Raw genomic sequence first — 14826 nt, 5'->3', positions numbered from 1 at the left:
TTACTGGAATGAATGAAACTGAATTCAACCTAAGCATATTAAGTGCTCTTCCATTTGTAAAGAAAAATCACCAGGGTCACATAAAACAATGAATTGAATAATGTCCACTAGTGAGCATCTCATATAATTCCTCAATAGGATCCATGCCTTGAAATATTCTGTCTACCAAACCAAACATAGAGGAAGAAATAATTATTCAGTGTCTTAATTATCAGAAGAGATAAAAAAGACCACTCACAGCTTCAGCTCAGCCTGAGATGAATAAGATAGCTGTTAAAGTGTTATTCCCACTGATGTAAGGACAATGGAGTTTTATGGCTCCTTCCAGGATTTCCATGGCCTGGGTGTTCCTGTGTGTGATCTCTCTAGGCCTGTCCCTTGGGTAGTACAATGGGAACCTGGGCTGGTCACCAGGTAGATGATAGATGGGCTGCTGTGTGTTCCTGCTCATTTTTGCACATTGTTAATATTTGGTTTTGGTGGTTCAATCACTGTGGAGTGGATTTGACAACACCTAACAAATGACACACACAAAAACCATTTAGCTCAGCCATTTATACTTCTAGGGATTTTCCCCAAAGATACACTTGCAAAAGTACAAAAAGACATAGGTACAAGTTATTTACTGCAACATTGTTTGTAAACACCAATGATTAGAAACATATTTGAAGTGCCCATCCACTGGGGAGCTTTGAATAAGGCATAGGACAACTGAGGAATTGGGTATAATGGAGATGGAGGGAGGCATGGAATGGCTGAGATCTTCAGGCTATACTGTTTAGTTTTGAAAAAAGAGGGACCAGAATGGTCCTTATAATTTGTTGCTTTTCCACATACACATATGTCTGTTTTCAATAAGAAATTGTGGAAGAAAAAATCAAAAGCTAATGAAAATTGTAATTTATGATTTAGGGCCTGGGACAGAAGTGAGATATTTCTTGATTTGTAATCTGAGTTTGCAACCAATTTAATGTGTTACAGAATCAAAAAATAGGTAAATAAACACATCTGTGGAATGTGAGCACTAAGACAATGAACCTAATTCTATCAAGTTGGTCATATAGCAGCACAGAAGAAAATATTACTTAAGGGGCTTTAAATTACAGAATTTTGACATTACATTCAGAATGGGATGACTTCTAAGGAGAGAGACAAAGAAACAAACAAAATACCCTCCTTCAAAACCAAAACCAAAATAAAACAGAACAAAAAAGAAATCTGGAACAGTATCCCACACCTTATTGTTGGCTATATTGGTGCTGTTGTTATGTAAGTAATCATAATTATGTGTATGCAAGTTAAAGAAAGTAAGTAATTAACCCTCATGTTGTTATGAGGCAAAGCTTTCAGTGCAAGAGACAAAAGAGATTTAAGTGTGCAACCAAAAAGCTTAAGTAAATCCCTGTGGTCTTAAACCTGATTTGGTATATACATTTGTACAATTACTTATTTTCCTTATATTTTTTTAAACAAAATATGTACTTGTGGCTCTGATCACTTAAAGCCCAGAATCAGTGGTAACTTGATAACAGTGACTATCCTGAGGCCTGGTTTGTGGCCTCTAAATACCATTTCCCACCAGAGGATTCAGAGATTCTGGGTGAGATGGCTAATTTAAGGGCTGAGCCAAGAAAACCACAAGATAAACCTAGGAATCTTGAAAGACCAGAAAGTCAAGGGCCTTCAAAGTCCACCTGGGGGTGGACACAAGTTTAGGAATCTATATGAGGAGGCCAAATATGGGACACTTTTGTAATGGGAGGGAAGGGGGAAGGGCTTAACCTTAGAAAGAATGACATAGCCTGAGGCCATGGCATAAACTGAGTAGAAAGAAATGGGTCCAAGACCACAGGCATGTTGACTTCCACTAGAAGTTCAGCCTCAGTAATGCAATCATCAGGATCAAAGAGTGGACCATGCTCCTATTCTTGGAAATCCCCAGCCCTTCCTGAAATATCTGGAATACTCCTCCCACTTTTTAGCCTGTGAAAGCACTCATCCCTGTAAAAACTGACAACACCATACCCTGGTGCTTTTCTCACCTTCTGAGATGGCCCACAGTCTGTCTGTGGAGTGTGTTTTTGTCTAAATATATCCACTTCTTACCTATTAGCTTGTCTCTCACTGAATTCATTCTGTGATGAGACATCAAGAACCTCAGCTTCCTGGAGTTTTAGACCTAAGTGTGTGATCTCAGTTGGACCACTTTGGGTTTTGGCTGGGTTCAAGTCCTGACCACATGGTTTCAAGTCCCAAACAGGGTTTTGGCTGGGCTTGTGTCCTGGCATGTGGGTTCATCTTCCACTCTGATGTGTACAGTTGTAGCTGGTGACCATGAAGTGACAGGGATAAGGGAAGAAAATGTTGAGTTAGGTCTTGGTCCTAAGGAGGCCTGTGGTACTGATCTTAGAGAGGTACCAGTGAGTCTTGGTGTGAAGCAAAATCTTAATTCCCAGCCAGGACTTGAACCTAGGAAACCTGGGTGAAAAGCAAGAGTCCTAGCCACCAGACCAGCCAGGCTACAGGCTAGAAGCTATTTTCCCCTGGATCTTGCCCCTCAGTGAACAATGCGTTTCTCACGGGGGCTAAAACTGCAAAATCATGTACAGAGTTTATTATTAGAGACATAGCATAAGAACAAGTGGAGAGCACACAGAGAAATAATTTATTAATGCAGAAGCAAGTTAGAGATGCATATCCAGAGAGAAAGGGTGTGGGGTTCCTCCATAATGAGGAGGAGTGAAGAAAAGAGGCCATTAAGTCATTTATACAGAGTGATTCTTCTGGGGCTTTGTTTACTTTTGCTAATTATCTGATATCTTTTTAAAATTTGTTTATTTATTGGCTGCTTTTGGTCCACATTGATGGATATAGGGTTTCTCTAGTTGTGGCACAGGGGTTATTCTTCATTGTGGTGCATGGCCTCTTCATTGTGGTGGCTTCTCTTATTGTTGAGCACGGGCTCAAGACATGTGGCCTTCAGTAGCTGTGGCACACTGGTTCAATATCTTTTGTTCCCAGGCTATAGAGCGCAGGCTCAATAATTGTGGTTCACAAGCTTAGTCAGTCTGCGGTTGTGGGATCTTCCAGGGGCAGGATCCTGGAAATGGGATTTTTGAACCCATTGCCCCTGCTCTAGCAGTTGAAATCTTAACCACTGCACCACCAGGGAAGTCCCTAATTATCTGGTTTCTTTCTTCACACCTGCCCTGTCCCAGGACCTCCCTATCATGTGTGCATACCTTTGTTCCAAGATGGATTTCAGCCCAGAAGCCTATGGGAAGGCCTTACCATGACATATTATGGGGAGATACCCCCTCCTTTTTGACCTCCAAGGAGCCTTTCTGTCCATGTGTAATATCTCCCTTGTCCCAAGAATGGGGAGTTTATGACTTTTTGGTCTCTTAACAGGGTTGAGCCCCTCCCTGCCCCTGCCATAAAAGTATCCAATGTTCAGTTATTTACCCTATTTCTGTTGTTGTTTCTTCTATTGAAATGCAGTTATTGAAATATACATAGCAGTCCAGTCGTCGATATGTAGTCCTGGAGCCCATGTGTCTCTTGCTTCAGGAAGTGTAAAGTAGGAACTGGGATGAATGTCCAACCTGGAGCTCATCTTCTTCTCTGCCTCATGAGATGTAAATGGGAGGCCAGCTGTAAATGCCTAGCTTGGAGCCCATCTGTATACTACCTCAAATCCCCTCTGAGAGATGAGAACCCCAATAAATCTTTATTCAGATGATAAAGAGTGAAGGTCTGTCTTCTGCAGGTTCTTCATGCTGACCTGGGGCTTGTAGACCCTACCTTGTTGTGGTTACCAAAATCTCATCCTGTCTCATTAAGGAGCCCAGGGTGACTTCTGTTGCTTTTTTTTTTTTTTTTTTTTAGCAGAATCTGTTCTGAGGAGTGGCTGGAATTTCTGCATCACCATCATCTGGTCTGGAAACCCATTGTGTCCTTAGAAAGAACAAAGTAGAGAAGTCGATCAAGAAGGCAGGGGCCAAAGATGAGTAAAAAAAATATTGTAACCAGGGGTCCAAGCAGCAGTAGTAAAGATAGGGGTACTCTGTTCAAAGGAATGGAGTCGTTTGGCTTGGTCATATATAATTTTGATGTCCTCTTTTTGTTAGCCTAATAAAATTGATAAAGGTATAACAGATACAATTTGAAGTAGTTGGAGGTTGACAATTTGAACATTAATAGAGAAAGAGATCACTTTTTTTTTTTTTGTGGGGGGCAGAGAAAAAGCCTGAAACCTAGTCTGGACCTGGTGCTTTGGGGAAATGTGTATCCAGGTAACCAGTTGTGCAGTTTCATCTAAGTAGCTTTTAAACTTTGGTGTGGTATCAATACATAGATAACATGTTATATTGGTCTGAAAATATTCTCATTAATAGCCAAAGCAGATCTTATTGTTAATGATGTTAGGGAGAGGGAAAAGATGGCGGCAAAGTAGAAGGATGTAGAATGCATCCCTCTCCACAGATGCCTTAGGAATACACCAAAAGACAAAATAATTACCAAAGAGAACCAGCTGAACACCAACAAATGACATCAGACACCAGAAAGGACTGCAAAAATCCTGATGTAACTAGGAAGGCATTTAAGACTGTTCAAAGAGGGTGAAGCGGCTGAGCTGTGGCAGATGGGAAAGAGTGAGAAACACATGGAGGGTCTGCTCCATGGCTCAGTGTGCCCAGACTGAGACATCGATTCACAGCTGAACAGGGGGTCTGGGAGTCAGACCATGGGAACTGAGGAATTGGTTCAGGGTGAGAAACTTTGTTGGCAGTGGGGAGATGGACTCAGAGGACAGGAGGGAAGAAATCCACAGTGGAGAGTGCCTACCACAGAAAGCTGCATGGCCATAGTGGTGACTGGATACTTCTGACTCACAAGCGGGTCGTGGGGGTAGCCACGGGTATAGCCTCTGTCTTAGAGCTTGCGATGGACCCCTGTGGGCCTAGCTAACCCCCTCAGGGATAACAAAGGCCCCCGATGGGTCTACCCTAGAGAGCCTGCAGCTGAGAACCAAAAGCCCGCAGAGTGGCCCAACTCTCAGACATTCTGTTTACACCTGAGCCGAAGGTGTCCCTCTGTAACAGGCACCACCACAGCCAACTGAACTGCCGTGACCCAGGAAAAGCACCAGGTGGAGAATGTAGCAGGAGGCAGGAGCTGCAGTTGGAGTCACCCTTGGCTTGAGATGCCCAAGCTGCTGTGTCCCAGGCAGGGCATCACTGCTGACTCACTCCCAGGGGAAGGAGCCACTATTGTACCCTCTATCACCCCACACACCAGCACTTACAGGCAAACAATAAAGGAAGCACTGCTGTTTGCAGAATAATAGGAAATGCCTAAGGTGGGTAGAAGGACACTTACAGCTGAGACCCCAAGGAAACAGAAATATTAGTATTAATTCTATTGAACTGGCCCATTCTGGGGTCAGTTCTAGTCTTTTTGTTTGTTTGTTTGTTTAATTAATTATGATCTTAGATCTAAGAGTTCTACATGTTTTATAAAATATTTGTATTCTATTTTTTATTCTATTTTTATTTTTAGCCTTTTTATAAATTTCTATTTCTAGCTAAGTTCTTTGTAATGGTGACTGTATCTCTCCTACCTTCCTGTCATCTCTATCTTCTATACATTTCTATTTCTTTCTTTTTATTTTCATATTTCCAGTCACACTACACTCTTCTGTTGCCATTTCTTCTATCCTTTTTTAATTTATCTTAATATACATATAAGCAGTATTATCGGTCTGCTCTGTTTCCTTTCATTATTCTCCAGATGATACACTGCTTAGGTATTTATTGTTAGGTTTTTGTATTTATTTTACATCTTTGTATAATTGTCTTATTTCATTCTGAGAATCTTCAGTCTGTCTGGTGGTACTGTAGCTCTTCATTATACTTGATCACAGCTTTCAATATCGCCCTGGATTTGGCTTTGCATATGTGGGGTGTTATTTTTTTGTGTGTTTGTTTGTTTTTCTTTTGTTGTGGTTTTGTTCTGTTTTGGTTGTGGACCTCTGTTGGTTTTCTCTTTGAATTGTGGACAGCATACTGGGGTTCTTCTGTTAGGTCTCTTCTAGTGCCTTAAGTTCAATTGTATTCAGTATTTGTGTGTCTTATACATGTATGTGTTTCCTTGACTTAGTATTTGTTTGACTCAACACTCTGCCATTAGCCTGGGACTTGGACAGTTTTCTTTAAACACATTTATTGCTGGGACAAGCAACCTCTGAAGTTTGGAATACTATGAGAAAACAAACAAACAAACAAACAAACAAACAAACAACACCATGCAGGCAAAGGAGCAGGAAAGAATCCCACAAGACCAAAAAACTGAAGAGGAAATAGGAAAATTGCCTGAAAAAGAATTAAAAGTAATTATAGAAAAGATGATATAAAATCTTGATAACAAAATAGAGAAAACACAAGAAACAGATAATACAGATTCAGAATAACCAAAGAATAAATAAACAGTAATGGACAACAAAATAACTGGAATTAAAAATACCCTAGATTGCATAAACAAGCAGAATAACTGAGGCAGAAGAACAGATAAGTGATTTGGAAGATAGAAAGGGGGAAATAACTGCCACAGAGCATGAAAAAGAAAACAGAATAAAAAGAATGGAAGATAGTCTCAGAGACCTTGGTGACAACATTAAATACACCAACATTTGAATCATAGGCATCCCAGAAGAAGAAGAAGAAAAAAAAAAAAGAAAGGGTCTGAGAAGATATTTGAAGAGATTATAGTGGAAAACTTCCCCAACATGGGAAAGGAAATAGTTTATCAAGTCCAAGAAGTGCAGGGAGCCCCATAAAGAATAAACCCAAGGAGAAATACACCAAGGCACATATTAATCAAACTAAGGACAGTTAAACACTAAGAAAAAAAATATTAAAAGCAGCAAGAGAAAAGCAACAAATAACATATAAGTGAAAACCCATGAGGATAACAGCTGATCTTTCTGCAGAAAATCTGCAGGCCAGAAGGGAATGGCAGGATATACAGAAAGTCCTGAAAGAGAGAAACCTACAGCCAAGAGTACTCTACCCAGAAAGAATCTCATTCAGATTCGATGGAAAAATCAAAAGCTTCACAGACAAGCAAAAGTTAAGAGAATTCAGCACCACCAAACCAGCCTTACAACAAGTGTTAAAGGAAATTTTCTAAGTAGGGAACACAAGAGAAGGAAAAGACATACAAAAACAAACCCAAAACAATTAAGAAAATGGTAATAGGAACACACATGTCAATAATCACCTTAAATATAAATGGATTAAATGCTCCAACCAAAAGACACAGGCTGGCTAAATGGATAAAAAAAACAAGACCCTTCTATATGCTGCCTACAAGAAACCCACTTCAGACCAAGGGATACATATAGACTGAAAGTAAAGGGATGGAAAAAGATATTCCATGCAAATAGAAGTCAAAAGAAAACCAGAGTAGTTATACTCATATCAGACAAATTAGACTTTAAAGTAAAGACTGTTACAAGAGACAGGCATGGTCACTACATAATGACCAAGGGATCCATCTAAGAAGAACATATAAAAATTGTAAATATCTATGCCCCCAACATAGGAGCTCCTCAATACATAAGGCAAATGCTAACAGCCATAAAAGGGGAAGTCAACAGTAAAACAATAATATTAGGAGACTTTACCACCCCATTTACATCAATGGACAGATCATCCAAACAGAAAATAAAAAAAGGACACACAAGCTTTAAATGACACATTAGACCATCCTGACTTAATTGATATTTATTGGACATTCCATCCAAAAAGGACAGAATACACTTTCTTCTCAAATGCACATGGAACATTAGGTCACATCTTGGGTCACAAATCAAGCCTCAGTACATTGAAGAAAATTGAAATCATATCAAGCATCTTCTCTGACCACAATACTTAATACTGATGACTTTAAAGACATGTCTATATTAATTTGATTAACAAACATTAATACCAGATATTAATTTAATATAGAATATTTCCCATTTAACATCAACCTGAAATTTATTTCAGCTAATTTCTCTTGTATTTAGAACTGCTTGATTTGTAAGTGCTTACTTTTCTTTAAGCCAGTTAAGTAGAGCTCATGTACAGAAAACCTCAGCAATAGTATTCAAAGACAAAGACTCATACTGAGACATACACATATATCCAGACAAAGAAAGATCTCATATTTTCTGCTAGGCATTTAAAATGCTTTTTGGGCCCCTCCCCTCCCCCTTTTCTTTTCCTTGACTTGAATTTGTATTAATTAATGCAAGGTTGAAGTCTCAGGCAAAGTGGGCTCTGATTGTATCTCAAGGGCCTGATAAGAGTTAACTTCAAGCTTTCTCCTAGGTATATGTTTGTCCTGCCAGACTCCAAATTCTGGAAAAGATATTTTGACCAGCTAGCTCTTTTAATTGTACATGCAAAAAGAACCAGTTTTGCCAAGTAAAAATTTTACCTTTACCAATTTTCTCCAGGACCTAAAAAAATATTTTGTTCAAACTATAAAAAGTTATCCTATTTCTGTATTCATGGTTTCATAGCTAAAATTTTAAGAAGATAGTAGTAAAATTGGCTGTGATGATAGAAGCAGTCTGGCCAATAAAATGTTTTCCCAGCAGGGGTTGTGCCTGTGGGGAGGTGGGGTCTTTGATCAGAAGAATCTGAATGAGAACGGGACATTTCAGGAGTGGGGATAATGGGGCCCCACCACTGAGCATTGGGAGAAGATAGAAAGGGATTCTTTAGAATGTTAGGAAAGTTTTTTTCTGATTCCTCAGGCTTTTGATTATAGGAGAAAGTCCTGCACAAAAGAGAACTCAGTCCATTTTCCCATCCTGTGGTAATACATGTCTAATTGTAAGAGATCAATTTTCAGGCAATTTTACCATCCCCCAAATTAAATAAAGGCTAGACAGGGATACAGTAGAATCTAAGTTTTTCTCTTTTTTCAGCCCATCTGGTTTAGAAAGGGGATCCTCCTATGTGAAGTAACCTGCAACCAAGAGCAAGGCAGTGTTCCTAGAATGGAATCCAGCATCATAGAAATGTTTACTAAAAGGCTGGTGCCTAAAGGGATGTGGGATGTCTCCTTAACTCCCTTCAAACCGGGTGGGGTTTTAAGTGCATCTGCACACCAAATCCTGACCAGACATTTCTAGAACCCATTGTAGTCTCACACAAAGCCCCCAATGCAGCAGGGAAAGAGAAGGGCTTTTGAACCAGGGCAGACCGGTTGCCAGAACATTTCCATAGGATGGATCCCATGTCTATAGGGCTTACTATGGTAGAGTGTATTCCTGGAGACTGAGCATCTTTAAAGCCTATGACATAGGCTGTTTGGAAGTGGCCAGCCCAATAGGTAGTCTGTTCCAGGCTATGGGTTGTTAAGGCCTGGAGTGAAGGCAGATCTCCTGGAGGATATGGGATTAGCTAGAAAGGAAAGTGCCACAGGGGTGAGGATCTGAGGGTGGAGATACGGGAATAATCTCCTAAGGGATCCCTGGATGCAGAGTAATGTGGGAGAGAAATCAGGAAAGGAGCACCAAATCTATTGCCCTGTTTCTTTAGCATCTAAGGTACAATTGAAGGAGACATAAGGCTTATGTGAAAAAGAGACATTGTTTCCTGAGTGGAGTAGGTTGGAAAAATGAATGAAAAGAAAAAAGAAAAGAAAAGAAAAACAAAGGCTGAAGTGCATGCCTGGCAGGCTGCTTGGGGAGAAAAACACTGGAAGGCAGCAAGCCCCTGGGGAGGTAATTTTTCTTCCCTGTGAAATAAAGTGTGGCACATAACAGGGTGCAACTGGTAAGAGACAATGGCAGGCACTGAGCTTGGGCTCCAGGATCATTGCTTGCTGATGAAGAACTGCTTGGGTGTGGGACATGCTAGGAGTTGCGTTTTAGGCAGAGAGAGAGAGAAAGAGAGAGAGAGAGAGAGAGAGAGAGAGAGAGAGAGAGAGAGAGAGAGAGAAGGTATTTTGGAGTTTAGAGCATTTCAGCAAAGGAATGAAAGAGGGAGTGTGAGTGAGAAATAGAAGAGGTCCCTTGTGCTCCTGAACTGAGAGAGCCTAGATGAAGTCCTGTGGGTCATGGAAAGTGAACAAAGCAGAGCTGAGAGCAAGCAAGTTCTCATAGGAGAGAGAGAGAAAGTAAGATGTCTCTAGCCAGGAGGTTGGGTGAGACCTACACTTTACCTTGAATTCCTTGGTTTCAGCACCATCTGATCCCAGAGAGGCAGCAGTGAGCAGTGGGGTGAAGCGAGATCTTAATTCCCTGTCCAGGAATTGAACCTGGGTAGCCTTCATTTAAACTAGCAGTCCTAGCCACCAGATCTGCAAGGACTAGAGAATACAAGCTCTTTTTCCTTGGCTCTTGTCCCCAGTGAAAAATGCACTTCTCATGAAGGCCAAAACACTAAAAGCAGGTAGAAAGTTTATTATTAGCGACATAACATAAAAAAGAATGGGAGAACACACAGAGAGGCAATTTGTTTAGTTAAGACAGAAGCATGGCAGAGATGCACACCTGGAAACATAGCATGTGGGCATCCTCCATAATGAGGAGGAGCATAGTATAGAGGTAGTTAAAGAAGGCCAGGGCCACATGGCTTCACAGGTGAATTCTATCAAACATTTGAGTAGAAATAACACCTATCCTTCTCAAACTCTTCCAAAATATATCAGAAGGGGGAACACTCCCAAATGCATTCTACAAGACCCCCAACACAGTGATACCAAAAACAGACAAAGATGTCCCAAAAAAAGAAAATTACAGGCCAACATCACTGAAGAATATAGATGCAAAATTCCTCAACAGAATTCTAGCAATCAGAATCCAATAGCAAATTAAAATGATCGTATGCCATGATCAAGTGGAGTTTATGCCTGGAATGCAAGGATTCTTCAATATATACGCAAATCAGTCAGTGATACATCATATTAACAAATTCAAGGATAAAAACCATGTGACCATTTCAATAGTGGCAGAAAAAGCTTTTGACAAAATTCAAAATTTATGATAAAACCTCTCCAGATACTGGGCATAGAAGGAAATTAACTCAGCATAATAAAAGACATATATGACAAAGCAAGAGCCAACATCATTCTAAATGGTGAAAAGAAGAAAGTATTCCCTCTAAGAACAGGAACAAGACAAGGGTGCCCAGTCTCACCACTGTTATTGAACATAGTTCTGAAAGTTTTAGCCATAGCAATCAGAGAAGAAAATGAAATGAAGGGAATCCAAATTGGAAAACAATAAGTAAAGTTGTCACTCTTTACAGATGACTTGATTTTATACATAGAATAAAACCGTGACGAAGATACCAGAAAACTTCTATTACTAATTGATGGATTTAGAAAAGTAGGAGAATGCAAAAGTAATGCAGCACAATCTCTTGCATTCTGATACACTAACAATGAAAGAATATAAAAAGAAATTAAGGAAACACTCCCATTTACCATTGCACCCAAAGTATAAAATACCTAGGAGTAAACCTGCCTAAGGAAGTGAAAGAACTTTATGCAGAAAACTGTAAGACACTATTGAAAGAAATCAAAGAGGATACAAAGAGATGGAGGGACATACCATTTTCTTGGTAGGAAGAATCAACATTGTGAAAATGACTATGCTACCCAAAGCAATTTTGAGATTCAATGCAATCCCTCTCTGATTACCAATGGCATTTTTCACAGAATTAGAGCAAGAAATTTTCCAATTTGTATGGAAATGAAAAACATACCAAGCTGTCAAAGCAATCTTGAGAAGGAAAGGCCGAGCTGGAGAAATCAGGCTCCCTGACTTCAAAGTATACTTCAAGGCTATAGTGATCAAGACAGTATATGGTACTTGCACAAAAAACAGAAACATACATCAATGGAAAAGGAGAGAGCCCAGAGATAAATTCATGCACATAGGGACATCTTGTCTTTGACAAAGGAGGCAAGAATATACAATGGAAAAAAGACAGCCACTTCAATAAGTGGTGCTGGGAACATTGGACAGCTACATATAAAAGAATGAACTTAGAATACTTCCTATCACCAAACCCAAAAATAAACTCAAAATGGATTAAAGATCGCAATGAAAGGTCAGACACTATATATCTCTTTGCAGAAAACATAGACAGAACATTCTATGACATGAATCACAGCAAGATCCTTTTGGACCCACCTCCTAGAATAATGGAAATAAAACCAAGAATAAACTAATGGGACCTAATGAGACTTACAACCTTTTGCACAACAAAAGAGATCTTAAATAGACACAAGGACAACCCTCAGAATGGGAGAAAATATTTTCAAACAAAGCAACTGACAAAGGAATCATTTCCAAAATATGCAAGCAGTTCATACAGATTAATATCAAAAAACAAACAACCCAATACAGAAATGTGTGGAAGACCTAAATAGACAGTTCTCCAAAGAAGACATGCAGTTGGCTAACAAACACATGAAAAGATGCTCAACATCACTAATAATTAGAGAAATTCAAGTCAAAGCCATAACGAGGTATCACCTCACACCACTCAGAATGGCCATCATCAAAGCATCTAAAAACAATAAATGATGGAGAGGGTGTGGAGAAAAGGGAAGCCCCTGTACTGTTGGTGGGAATATAAAGTGGTACAGCCATTATGGAAAACAGTATGGAGGTTTTTTAGTAATCTACAAATAAAACTACCATATGACCCAGCAATCTCACTGCTGGGAATTTACCCTGAGAAAACTATAATCAAAAAGAAAAAAAAAAAAAAACACGGTATTCATTGCAGCACTGTATATAATAGCCAGGACATGGAAGCAACCTAAATGCTGATCAACAGATGAATGAATAAAGGAAATGTGGCACAGATATACAGTGGAATATTACTCAGCCATAAAATGGAATGAAATTGAGTTATTTTTAGGGAGGTGGATGGACCTAGAGTGTGTCCTAGAGAGCGAAGTCAGGCAGAAAGAGAAAAACAAGTACTGTATGCTAACTCATATATATGGAATCTTAAAAAAAATGGTACTGATGAACCCAGTGACAGGAAAAAAATAAAGATGCGGATGTAGAGAATGGATTTGGGGACACATGGTGGGGGTTGAAGGGGAACCTGGGATGAAATGTGAGAGTAGTATTGACATATATACACTATCAAATATAAAATAGATAGCTTAGGAAGCTGCTGCATAATACAGGGAGATCAACTTGATGATAGGTGATGACTTAGAGAGGTGGGATAGAAAGGTTGGGAGGGAGTCACATGAGGGAGGGAATATGTGGATATAATTATAAATACAAATGATTCACTTTGGTGTACAGCAAAAACTGGCACAGCATTGTAAGGCAATTATATCACAATAAAGAACTTGAAAAGAAAAAAAAAAAATTAGAGGTGGTTGTCATGTATATAGGGCAGTTTTCCGTGTCTTTGTTTACCTTGGCCAATTATTTCGTTTCTTCCTTCACACCTGACCTGTCTGAAGACTCCCCCCATCATGCGTACACACTTTTTTCCAAGATGGATTTCAGTCCAAAGGCCTATGGGAAATTCTTACCATGACACATTGAGGGGTGGCTCCGTTTTGATCTCCAAGGTGCCTTTCTGTGCATGTGTACTATCTCCCTTGTCTCAAGGATGGGAAGTGTATGACCTCTTGATCTCTTAACAGGGTTTAGCCCCTCTCTGCCAATGCCAGAAAAGTGTCCAATATTCAGTTATTTACCTTATTCCTGTTGCTGTCTCTTATATTGAAGTGCAGAAATCAATAATATAGACAGGAGTCGGGTCATAAATATGTAGCCCTGGAGCCCATTTGTCTCTTGCCTCAGGAAATGTAAACAGGTAGCTGGTATGAATGTCTGGCCTCTAGCTCATCTTTCTCTCTACCTCATGAGACGTAAACAGGGGGCCAGCTGCAAATGCCTAGCCTGGAGTCCGTCTATCTCAAACCTCAGTATGTCACATGCTAAGTACGCTGGAGAGGATACTCTGTCAATATCTGCTCATGTTCGACTGATGTGTCAACCTTCCATGTGTATACACATTCAACAACAGGTCCAGGAGAAAACTGTTAATCTGTATACTCTTCTCCTTGACTCTGAGGTTTTTCTTCTGCATTCTTATTCATGACTGCTCTCTCTTTCTCTTTCTTTCCTTCTTTCTTTCCTTCCTTCTTCTTTCTCTTTTTCTTTCTTTCTTTCTTTCTTTCTTTCTTTCTTTCTTTCTTTCTTTCTTTCTTTCTTTCTTTCTTTCTTTCTTTCTTTCTCTTTCTTTCTTTCTTTCTTTCTTTCTTTCTCTCTCTCTCTCTCTCTTTCTTTCTTTCTTTCTTTCTTTTCTTTCTTTCTTTCTTTCTTTCTTTCTTTCTTTCTTTCTTTCTTTCTTTCTTTCTTTCTTCTTCTGTTAACCTCAGAAGATCTGTGTGACCACCAAGGTTTACTTTTTACTGCTTTTACTCCCCTCGCTCGGACGCTCACAAGTACTGACCCTTTATTCTCAACTTAGAGCTAGACTAACTCCTCCTCATGGTCAACACCATTGGGAACAACTCTGTTCCATTTCTTTGTGAATTTTATGACACTAATATCGGGTAAGGTGAATACCTTGAAAGGGATAGCGTCTACAATTATAAGTGCTAAACTTGACCATATTGTGTGGTTAACTGTGACATAAGAGGGCAATTTTGGATATCTCGGCAGTTAGTGTTGTCACTTCAGGCTTGTCTGAAGTGGGCCAGGCTCCATCAATCCCAATCAATACCTCTCTGGGCCATATACTACAGGATCGGGAAAGATTTGGCCAACAGGAATTC

The sequence above is a fragment of the Hippopotamus amphibius genome, chromosome 3 (genome assembly GCF_030028045.1).
Source record: "Hippopotamus amphibius kiboko isolate mHipAmp2 chromosome 3, mHipAmp2.hap2, whole genome shotgun sequence".
Taxonomy (NCBI): domain Eukaryota; kingdom Metazoa; phylum Chordata; class Mammalia; order Artiodactyla; family Hippopotamidae; genus Hippopotamus; species Hippopotamus amphibius.
The sequence above is the reverse complement of the archived record's forward strand: the minus strand, read 5'-3'. Positions refer to the sequence as shown.